This window comes from Echinops telfairi, unplaced genomic scaffold (assembly GCF_000313985.2).
Source record: "Echinops telfairi isolate 266 unplaced genomic scaffold, ASM31398v2 ScPeMD7_11;HRSCAF=52, whole genome shotgun sequence".
NCBI lineage: Eukaryota > Metazoa > Chordata > Mammalia > Afrosoricida > Tenrecidae > Echinops > Echinops telfairi.
Genome location: NW_022103908.1, coordinates 14,312,304 through 14,322,524, shown reverse-complemented (window position 1 = coordinate 14,322,524; position 10,221 = coordinate 14,312,304). Strand labels below are relative to the sequence as shown.

Sequence of the window (10,221 nt, the reverse complement as noted above, 5' to 3'; positions counted from 1 at the left end):
AGGAAAAATGAGGACCTAATGCCGGGGGTTTAAGTGGAGAGGAAATGTTTTGAGAATGATGAGGGCAATGAATGTACAAATGCGCTTTACACAGTTGATGTGTGTATGGATTGTGATAAGAGTTGTATAAGCCCCTAATAAAATGATTAATAAATAAAAAAAAATTACACACATTATTTAAAAGAAAAGATACCATTTTGAAGACCAAGGTGGGCCTGCCCCCAAGTATTTTCAATCTTCTCATATGCATATGAAGAATGGACAATAAATAGGTAGACAAAAGAATATTTTCTGTTGTTGAATTATGGCTCTGATGAGGAATATGAAAGACTCTTTGGACTGACTGCGAGAAGAACACATCATTGTTGGCAGAAGTATAGTTAGAATAATTCTTAGAAGTCAGAATGTGAGGTATCATGTGATATGGTTTAAGCACGTTATCTGGAGGAACCAGCACCCAGAGCAGTGCATCATGCTTAGCTAAGTAAATGGTCAGGGGTAAATAAAAGAGAAGGATCTCAAGGAGATAGATGACAGAGTGCCTGGAACAGTGGACTCAGATTATTAGGAATGCCTGCAGGACCAGGTAGTTTTCGGTACTCTAACACTATGAGTTAGTGCATAATTGGTGGGCCCTGACAACAGCAACAGTAATTGTGAATCCTATATGCACTGTGGAGCCCTGGTGTCAATTTAAGGATTCAGAATAAAGGGGTGGAGTCTAGCCTGTCAATCAGATCATTGCCAATGAGACCTCTGTGGGGGCATGGATTTCTCCTTAGGATTCTGGGAGCTCCTTTTTTTCCTCCTTGGAGGCAGGAGAAACTCTCTCTCTCTGCTCACTCCATTGGAGACTCTCTACTGAAAAGGCTCACTCCCTGCGAGAAATTTCTGAGGAGAAGCCACATGAAGCTTCCTTGAGGCAGTAAGAGTTTCAGAACTAAAGGAACCACACAGAGACTTATGCCAGTGCTGAGATTCTTATACCACAGGATCCTCAAGATTTTCCACCCCCTGGCCTGTGATCTTCCTGCATTTGGTGTCATTGTATGTGTTTCATGAGTCTGAAGAAGAGTTTAAATATTGGTATTGGATATATGGGCTAATATTGGACTTATGGGCTTGATCTGGACTGGGCTGGGATGTTTTCTCAATATTCAATTTCTTTTGTATATAAAGCTCTTTCTCATCCACCTATGAATCTCCCTGGAGTTGTCTCTCTAGTCAACTCGGACTAACACACAGTGGTTATGTATTGAGTTGTGATCCGCATGATTGGCAGTGTGAAACAACCAGCAGCTTCAGGAGAGAAGAACTGGGCTTTCTACTCCCTTAACAATTACAGTTTCAAAAGCCTACAGAGGGTCGTGATGAATCAGTATTGACTTGTTGTCAGTGAAAACGTATCAGCGCTGTGCTGTCTCTTTTAGGCACAGGATCCTTGTGACTACATCTGCACAGGTGAGCAGTGCACCATTGTAGTAGAAAAGGCAAGTTTGGAGATAATAAATTCAATTTTAATGTCATCCTGGTAAATATTTAACAATTAGCTCAGAAGACAGGACACCCTGAGTGACATGAATATTTCTAATATAGACACATTTCAAGCTACCAATATGATGTCAACCAACTTCCAAATCTCTTGATTATTTTATAATCTGTTCTCCCAGTAGAAGCCAATTTTATCATCGCACTAGTTTTATGCCCCCAATTTTAACTGTAGGGATATTAAGGCTGGGCTCTTCACTGCCCCCTATGAACTCCTTTCTTTTCAAATCCCACTATGGTAATGAAGAGATAAATAATAATATTTATTAAATGCTGACTACATGATAGGTACTATTCTAAACACCAGACACAGTATCTCTTTACATAATTTAACCACCCACAAAATCCTTAGGTGGAAAGTATACTTTGATTGACAAAGTAACTGAGATACAAAAAGAAGTGCTTCTTCAATGTCCAACACCTGGTAATAAATGAAGCCACCATTTCAGCCCAGTCATGCTACCACCCAAACCTCACATTCAACGATATATCATCGTTTAGTTTCTTTTTTTTTTGGTGATTATACAGCATTTTGATTTACCACTGAATAATGTACTCAACACTGTGTAAAATCAAAATTAACTGAAAGAATATATATATGAAAGTGTAAATTGTTTATATTTTACATAGGTTTTATATAATCACATTTTATACAAGTTTTGCAGAAGAAACTTTGTACTTCATTTGTGAAAGAAATTGATAAGATATATACTTACTCGCAAAGGCCAATTTATAATCTAGAATCAAATAATCATGAGGAAATTATGACTCCATGTTAGATTCAGAAACAATTCCAGTTAAGTTTCCATTATCTTAAGTTTTATAAAAGTGTTTCTGAAAAGTGTGAGTAAAAATGTACTTTATTTATATGTTATAGATACACTTTTTGTTAGGTGTCAATGTGTTGGCCCCAACTCATAGAGACCTATGGATTTGAATGCCCTCTCTATATGAAAACTTTCCTGCAGACTACAAATCATCTCTCTAGTTCATCCAAGTTCAGCTCCTGGACAAAACGGAAATGTCAGCTGTCCTAAGCAAGAGCTGATCTTTGAATGTCAAAGCCCCAAGCAAGTCTGCCTTCTGCACTATAGATAGAGACAGCTGGAGAGCAGTTAGCCTCTTCAAAAGACTTTGTTGGCCCCTCAGGTGCTCCTGGTAAGGAGATAGCCTTCTGATCTCTCATTACTTTGAGATGAAGGTCTTAGAAGTTTTTGCGTAAAGGGCATCAACTGGGAAAGCCACCAAGGGCTCTGGTTTCTCCCTAATAACCAAAATCTCCTAAAGGTGCAGCATTCTATTTATCCTTATAAGGGTGAAATCAAGTTCAGACCATGTTGAAAATGTGCTCTTGATTAAATATTACTTAAGCAATTTAGCTCCCCTTTTTCTCCCTTCTCTCCTCAGCAGTAATTCTTGAAGTTCTTTCAGATGGATGCTACAAAAATCCATATGATTCTTACATGTCAAGACACCCCTTTCCTTAGTTTAAAGGCTGACTTGTATTACGCTGTGAGCACATTTCTAGGCACACAATGCTAATTATGGTAATTTAGAATAGGAAAGGAGATGAATAGGATCCTATCTTTCTTTTAATAGGAGGAGGGTCTTTTCTTTGAATCAGAGAAGGCAAGTGCCCTTCCTACTCAACTGGATAAACCCGATGGTGCGAAGCGACCAGTTTGAAACCACCATCTGCTCTATGGGGAAAAATCAAGACATGAAGGAGGCTTCCTTTTCTGATAAAGCCACCGTCTATGAAACCCCCAGGGATAGTTCTCCTCTGTCCTGTAGGATCACTGTAAGTCAGACTTGACTAGGGAGCAGGGAATTGTGTTTTGCTTACCCTTCTTTTCATTTAATTAAAACTGTAGTGAGGTGATTTAAAAACGACACCTGTGGCTTTTGACAAATTAGGATTTTAATCCTGGCTCTGTCAATTGTTCTATGTCTGATATCGATTAAAAATATTTCATGTCTGATTTCTTATCTATAAAATAAAACAACAATCTCACTGCCATTGAGTCGGCGTTGACCCATGGTGACCTATAGGACGGGATAGAATTGCTCCTGTGGGTTTTCCAGACAGTAAACTTTTTTTTTTTTTTTTTGCGAATGTGCATTTAATCACCATAGGACTGAAGATGTCTGGGCTTTTATTCTATAATGGTTCTAAGACTGTGTCTATTAAATGCGGACCAAAAAATGAAGTCTTGGCAGAACAGGAGAAGTGATTCACACTTGATGATCAGATCGACTTACGTATGATTCCTGGCATAGAGTCTAGTCCGTGTTCTAGCTGTTTCGGTGGCTTGGGCTTCATTGGTCTTCCACGGCTTGGCTCCATTTTTTGCTGCTGGATCATCTGGATTGGGAGCATTTAACAAAGCCTGGATCCCTAGGGAAACTGTGCAGATCTGCAGTGCTGGGAGCCACTTATCTTTCAAAATATCTAAACATATTTTCCCAACTTATCTGCATTAAGCTGATAAATGTTGGTCATGAAATGTACTTCAGGAGCTGCCATTGGGTATTCCTCTGGAAGGAGTAGTTGAAGTTTAAAGGTCCCTCCCTCCAAGGGGGAATCCTGGGGTGGGGTGGGGGGGTGGGGATGGGGGGAGCAACGACCACATGAAAATAATGGGTTGCAATAACGGGTTGCTCTCATATGGTTCTACTTTAATGCCAGGAACTGGTTCTGCCATCACACACTGGGTTTCCTTGATCATCCTACGGGACAGTGGGCCATAGATCAGATGCTAAATTTGGCCTCTGGTCTGGTCTCCAGCTCTGCTTGCCTCCCACACGAGCTCAGATTGTAACTCTTCACAGGAGTAGAAAACCCTGTCTTTCTCCTCCAGAACAGCTGGTGGTTTCAAACTACTGACCTTGCAGTTTTAGCAGTTCATTGTGTATGCACTATGCCACCACCTTTTGCTGTTCAATTGACTCATGTATATTAGATTGGAACTGTGATCTCTAGCCTTTTCTTTGATTTTTTAACAACAGTTTTCCTGAGTTCTTTTTTTGTATACAGTACATCTTGTTCCCATTTAATTTCTGTACAAATTGTTCAGTGACAGTTAATATGTTCTTGGTGTGTCAACACTTTCTTTAATTCCTATATATACTCCTGTATAAGTCGTGTTTTTTCAGCACATTTTTTATGCTGAAAAAGCCCCCCTGTGCTTATACTCGAGTGAGGGTCCCACTTACCTGTTCTCTGGTGCAGTGCGGGTGTTCTCCCGTCTCTCCCGCACATCTGTGGGCGCCTGCAGCCCCTGTGGGTGCTCAGATGACTGATGACATCACCGCTCTTCTTTTCTCCTGTCCTTCGGCAGCGTCTGTGTTGTCTGTGCAGTACTGGGCCAGAACCTGCCCGCTTCTGTGTGCTGGCACCTGGGGCGCACCGCATCCTTGTCAGATGAATGTCGGATGCGGCTGCTCTTCTTCTCCTGCTCTTTCCCAGGGCTGTGATCTATGGCATAGCCTTTAAAGTCTTTCCCATGCTTGGTTGCGCCCCCTTGCTCCACCCAAGCACTGCTGAATACAAGTACTAGTATATCTCTAGTCTTGGATATACAGTACGTTTATTTCCAATACTTAGTCTACTATATTTTATTTTTTAAATTTTCTTATTAACCCTTATCTGGACCCAGTGTTGACTATGCTTGCAGAGACAGCTTGTATTAGGGTTCATAATATATATGCTGTGCTGCGTATGCACTATGCTACTGCATGTGCTGCATTAGCATTTCCCATACATCTGCGGTAACACTGCGTATGCAGTAACACAGGGTGTACACAACTTAAGGTTGTGTCAAGAGCAGAAGAAACGAATAGCAGTACTGCTAGTAGGGAATTTTGTATTGACGAAAAACAGGTGAGGGGGTAACCAAAAATGAAAGCTGACTCGGAAAAGACTCCACAGCCAAAAAAAGCTCGACATGGTTTAACGACTTCATATGGGGCTCTAGAGACTGAATTGCATAAATGGGCTATGGAGTGTCGACAAAATGGTTACTGCATAACACACATGGGAATCACTTATGTGCTCTTCAATGGCTAAAGACGACAAGTTAAAAGCACCTGGAATCGAACATTTTGTTGTGTCAGCAGGATGGTGTCCCCACTTCATGAATAGGTTTGTTCTGTTTGTGGCAAAGAACAAAGATTTCAGATGTTGCCAAAAACCCCGATGAACGGATGCCATCTGGTCAAGTCCACTGACAAAAGTGGGAACTCTGATGAAGCCTGACATAGAACTGATAGCAAAGTGGGTTCGTGATGCATGGGAAGAGATTCCAGAGGACATGGTGCAACGTGCCTTCAAGAAATGTGGTATCAGTAATGCTGTGGATGGCAGTGAAGACAGCGCTGTGCATGAGAACGACAGCAGTGATGGTGATGACTGAGAACTCGGTGATGCTGACAGTGTCTATGCGGATGACCTCACACCAGCTAACGCTGAGTCTCTGTTTGCACACACGGAGGATGAGGAGGGATCCAGTTTTGAAGGATTTTAACTCTTGTGTTTTAGTTTGGTTGCTGATTGAGCTAAGGTTTTGTACTTTTAAAATTATTAACATTATACTGTTTTTGTTGACCCTCTTTCCACTTACAGAGCTTGTTTACTGTTTTTCTTTGAAATAAATATTAAAAATGTTTACATACTGATGCCTCAATTAATGTAATATTATTGGTATCTGTTTTTATTTTGATATTTAGCAGTAGCTGCTGCATATCCCACCCTAGGCTTATACTCAAGTCAATAAGTTTCCCCAGTTTTTGTGGTAAAATTTGGTGCCTCGACTTATATTTCGGTCAGCTTATACTTGAGGAGTATATATATGGTATGTTCTGATCTATTTCTAGGACTCTAGTTTTCCCTGCCCACTTATCTTTTCATCTTTACTTTAGGATAGCTGTTGGCCTTTTGTTCTCATATAGATATTTTTCTGTTTTTATTTTTTTATAAAACATCATATCCCTGGTTTATAGTCATCATGTTGTGTGCCAGTTTTTATTACACTTAAACGTGATCTCTTGCGATCGTTTTGGATAAAGACTTAAAGAGTAATCTTGGGGCTATATTCTCAGGGGATTCTCTAGTTTCAGCTGGTTCTATAAATCAGGATTTTGTAAGAGTCTGGGTTACACTATATGTCTTTTTCACATTATGCTAGGGCTCATTTACTATAGGCTTATTCCAAGAGTTTGGGAGAGGAAGCTGAGCTCAATCTAGCTCCTCTTGGATCAGGGAGGAGGAGGCCATCGCTCATATTATAGGAGATCGGTTCTGTAAATTCATTTAGTATCTGAGCTTTTGGTTTTTTTCATTCTCTTTGTCTCTCATGGTTACAGACCAATAGTTGTATTTTAGATGATTGCTTACAAGCCTTTAAAACCCCAGGTGCTACACAGAGCACTACGATGAAGAAAATAAACTGTGTGATGCCGATAGCTGTGTGTCCCATGAGATTAAAGTTCTACACCTTCAAACTCAGAAAACTTTTCTCACAAGGTACTTGTGTCTATCTGATAAGTGTCCCTAACTGTGCTTACTCTAAATATACAGACATGCATACACATATCTGTGCATATACACACACATGTACAAACATATATAAAAATTATATATACGTTATATATTACATATGTATAATCTGACAATGTTCCACTGCTTATTATCGGGATTTCAGAGGCTAATTCCCCAGAAACTGGTAGCCTTTTCCTTTTCTTAATCTGTTCTTGTTTTGGAAGCTCTAGTGCAGGTTGTTCAACTTGGATGACCCTGCTGGTATCTGGAATATTAATGACATAGCTTCTAGCATCACAGCAACATGAAAGCTGCAAGAGTATATACCAAACTAGCATCCATGTGGTGGAAGGTGTATTATAGAAGTATTCTAGGGGCAAATTATTGAATGGTGCAGGAAGTATCAAAAGAAGATGGAAGAAACACACTGTGCCAAACTAACTCGATCATTTCACTGTACCAAAAAGAGCTGGATCATCACCAGGTCATTTCCAGCGATAGCATATGTTCAACAAACAATGGCATTGAAGGAGGAAATCCAAGCTGCACTGCAAGCATTACTAAAAAGCAAGGCTTCAAGAATGAACAGAAACCAATAGAAATGTTTCAATATGCTGATGAAACACGGGAATCCCATCTTAGCCCATGCAAAGAATTTTGGAAGACAACTACCTAACCAACCAACTAGCAGAAATCCATATTTGTACCCATTCCAAAGAAAGTTAAACCAACTGAATGCAGAAATCATCAAGCAATATCATTTATATTATATGTGAGTTAAATTTTCCCCAAGTTCCTTCAACAATGATTGCAGCAGGATGCTGATAGGGAGCTGCCAGAAATTCAAGCTGAATTTAGAAGATGTGGGACAAGGTTGATGGCAGCTGGGTCTTGGTTGATAGCAGAGCACTCCAAAATTTAATGTTTACTTGTGTTTTATTGACTGTGCAAAGTCATTCCATTGTGTGGATTATAACAAGCTGTGGATACCCTTGAGAAAAAAATCAGATTTCCAGAATATTTCATTGGGCTCATGTGTAGCCTCTTCATGAACAAGAGACAATCAATGCAAAGGAACACGGGTGTACTGCAATGATTACAATTAGGAAAGGTGTGCATCAGGGCTGTATCACCATACTGACTCAGTTTGTATGCTGAGCAAATCATCTGAGAAGCTAAAGTCTAGGACAAATAATGCAGCATTAGGATTACAGGAATTTTTCTCAAGAAAATGCAATATGCAGAGGAACCAACCTTCCTTGCTGAAAACGAGGAGGATTTGTAACACTTGCTGATGGAGATCAAGGATCGCAGTCTTCAGTATGGATTGCTGCTCAATGTAAAGACCAAAATCCTCACAAGTGCATCAATAAGTAACATTGCTATAAACAGATAGGAGATCAAAGTTGTCAAGAATTTAATCTGCTGGATCCATAATCAATATTCATAGAAGCAGCAGTCAGGAAATCCAAGGATGCATTGCATTGGGCATATCTGCTGCACAAAATCTCTTTAAGGTGTTAAAGAGTAAGGATGTAACTTTGAGGGCTAAGTTGGCCTGTGGCATTTTCAATCAATTGATATGCATATGAAAATTGAACATTAAATAAGAAAGATTGGAGAAGAAGAGATGCATTTGAATTAACATGTTGGCAAAAAATGGTGAAAGTACCAAGGACTGCCACAATCACACGTCTGTCTTGGAAAATGTGCAGCAAGAATTTTCCTTGGAATTGAGGAGGACAAGACTTCAGCTCATGTTTTCATAGCGATCAGTCCTTGGAGAAGTATATCATGCTTGATAAGGTAGAGGGGTATCCAAAAAGGAAAAGGCCATCAAGAGATGGATTGACACAGTGGCTGCAACAAGAGGCTCAAGCAGAGCAATGGTGGGGATGGCAGGGGAATGGCCATCTTGCTTTCTGTACGCAGGGTCATTCTCAGTTGAACTGATTTGACAACTCCCAACAAGAACTATATACCTATTCATCCATATAAAAGGGACATCAAATGTGAATGGGAAAATGAAATTAATCGATAATGGATTTTTGGGATGAACTTTTTAAAGCTCCCATATATATGAGTATATGCCAATATATAGGACCATATAATCTTTGCCAATCTTCCACTCTAGGCACATCTAGGTTTGCAGTTAGCAGCAGAACCCAGTAACCTTTTGAACCCTCAGAGACTCATCTAGAATTGGGGGGGGTGGGTTATATTAACTTCATAGTCTTAATCCTGTGTCCTGCTGTAATCCAGTTGCTCTTAAATTGACCATGACTCCTCGCTAGCATAGGTGTGTAGAACTGTGCTCCATAGGGCTTTCTGTGGTTAATCTTCAGATTTAGCCTGTCAAGTTTTTTATCTGAGGTGCTTCAGGGTTAACTTGCAGGACTCCACTCTTACAATGTGTGTTTTAAAAATATTTGTCACACTACTAGTAATATATATATTTTTCATTTGTTTATCATCACCACTTCTTCTCTTGCTCCTGTCACTACAATCATGATCATTTCAAGAAATAATAGACAGTATGTGTTTGAGTTCACTGTGTGCCATGCATTGTGCTAAGATCCTTGCATATGGTTTACATCACTACAGCACTGTATGTCAGGTATTTATGTCTCCACTTTATGGATGAAAACATTGGGACATTAAACATTAAGATTTGCTGCTTGATTTCTCACAACTTGTAAATTGCAGATGCAAGTCAAACTGAGCATGTCTGGTTTCATAAACTGGCCCTTTAACCAGTATAAACTACAATTTTTCAGAGCTTCCTTAGGGTTTATGGAATAATTTTCTCAAATTGCACACTGACAGAGAATGAGAGTACACACACACATATTTGAAATTGAACTTTCACTATATAAATCTCCATATAGCTTTCAGTTAGTTTAACAATATATTGAATCTAGGTAAGAAAAACATCAAGTCAAAATTTGTAAATCATATAGTGAATGCTATTAATGAAAACAACAAAAATGTATAATTTGACTCTCTAGTGTTCTAATACTTAAGAATATTAAAACTGGGTGAAAAACAAATGCACTGCATTGTAAAATAAATATAGAAAGCTCGTAGTTTATTTGAGGCAGACAGGTGGGAAAGGGCTCATGGAGGAGGTTATA

At 39.5% G+C, this 10,221-nt stretch overlaps 1 pseudogene; it reads right to left on the bottom strand.

The window, feature by feature from the left end:
- Window positions 1–3,806: 3,806 nt before the first annotated feature.
- On the bottom strand, window positions 3,807–4,277 carry LOC115868472 (annotated as a pseudogene).
- Window positions 4,278–10,221: the final 5,944 nt, after the last annotated feature.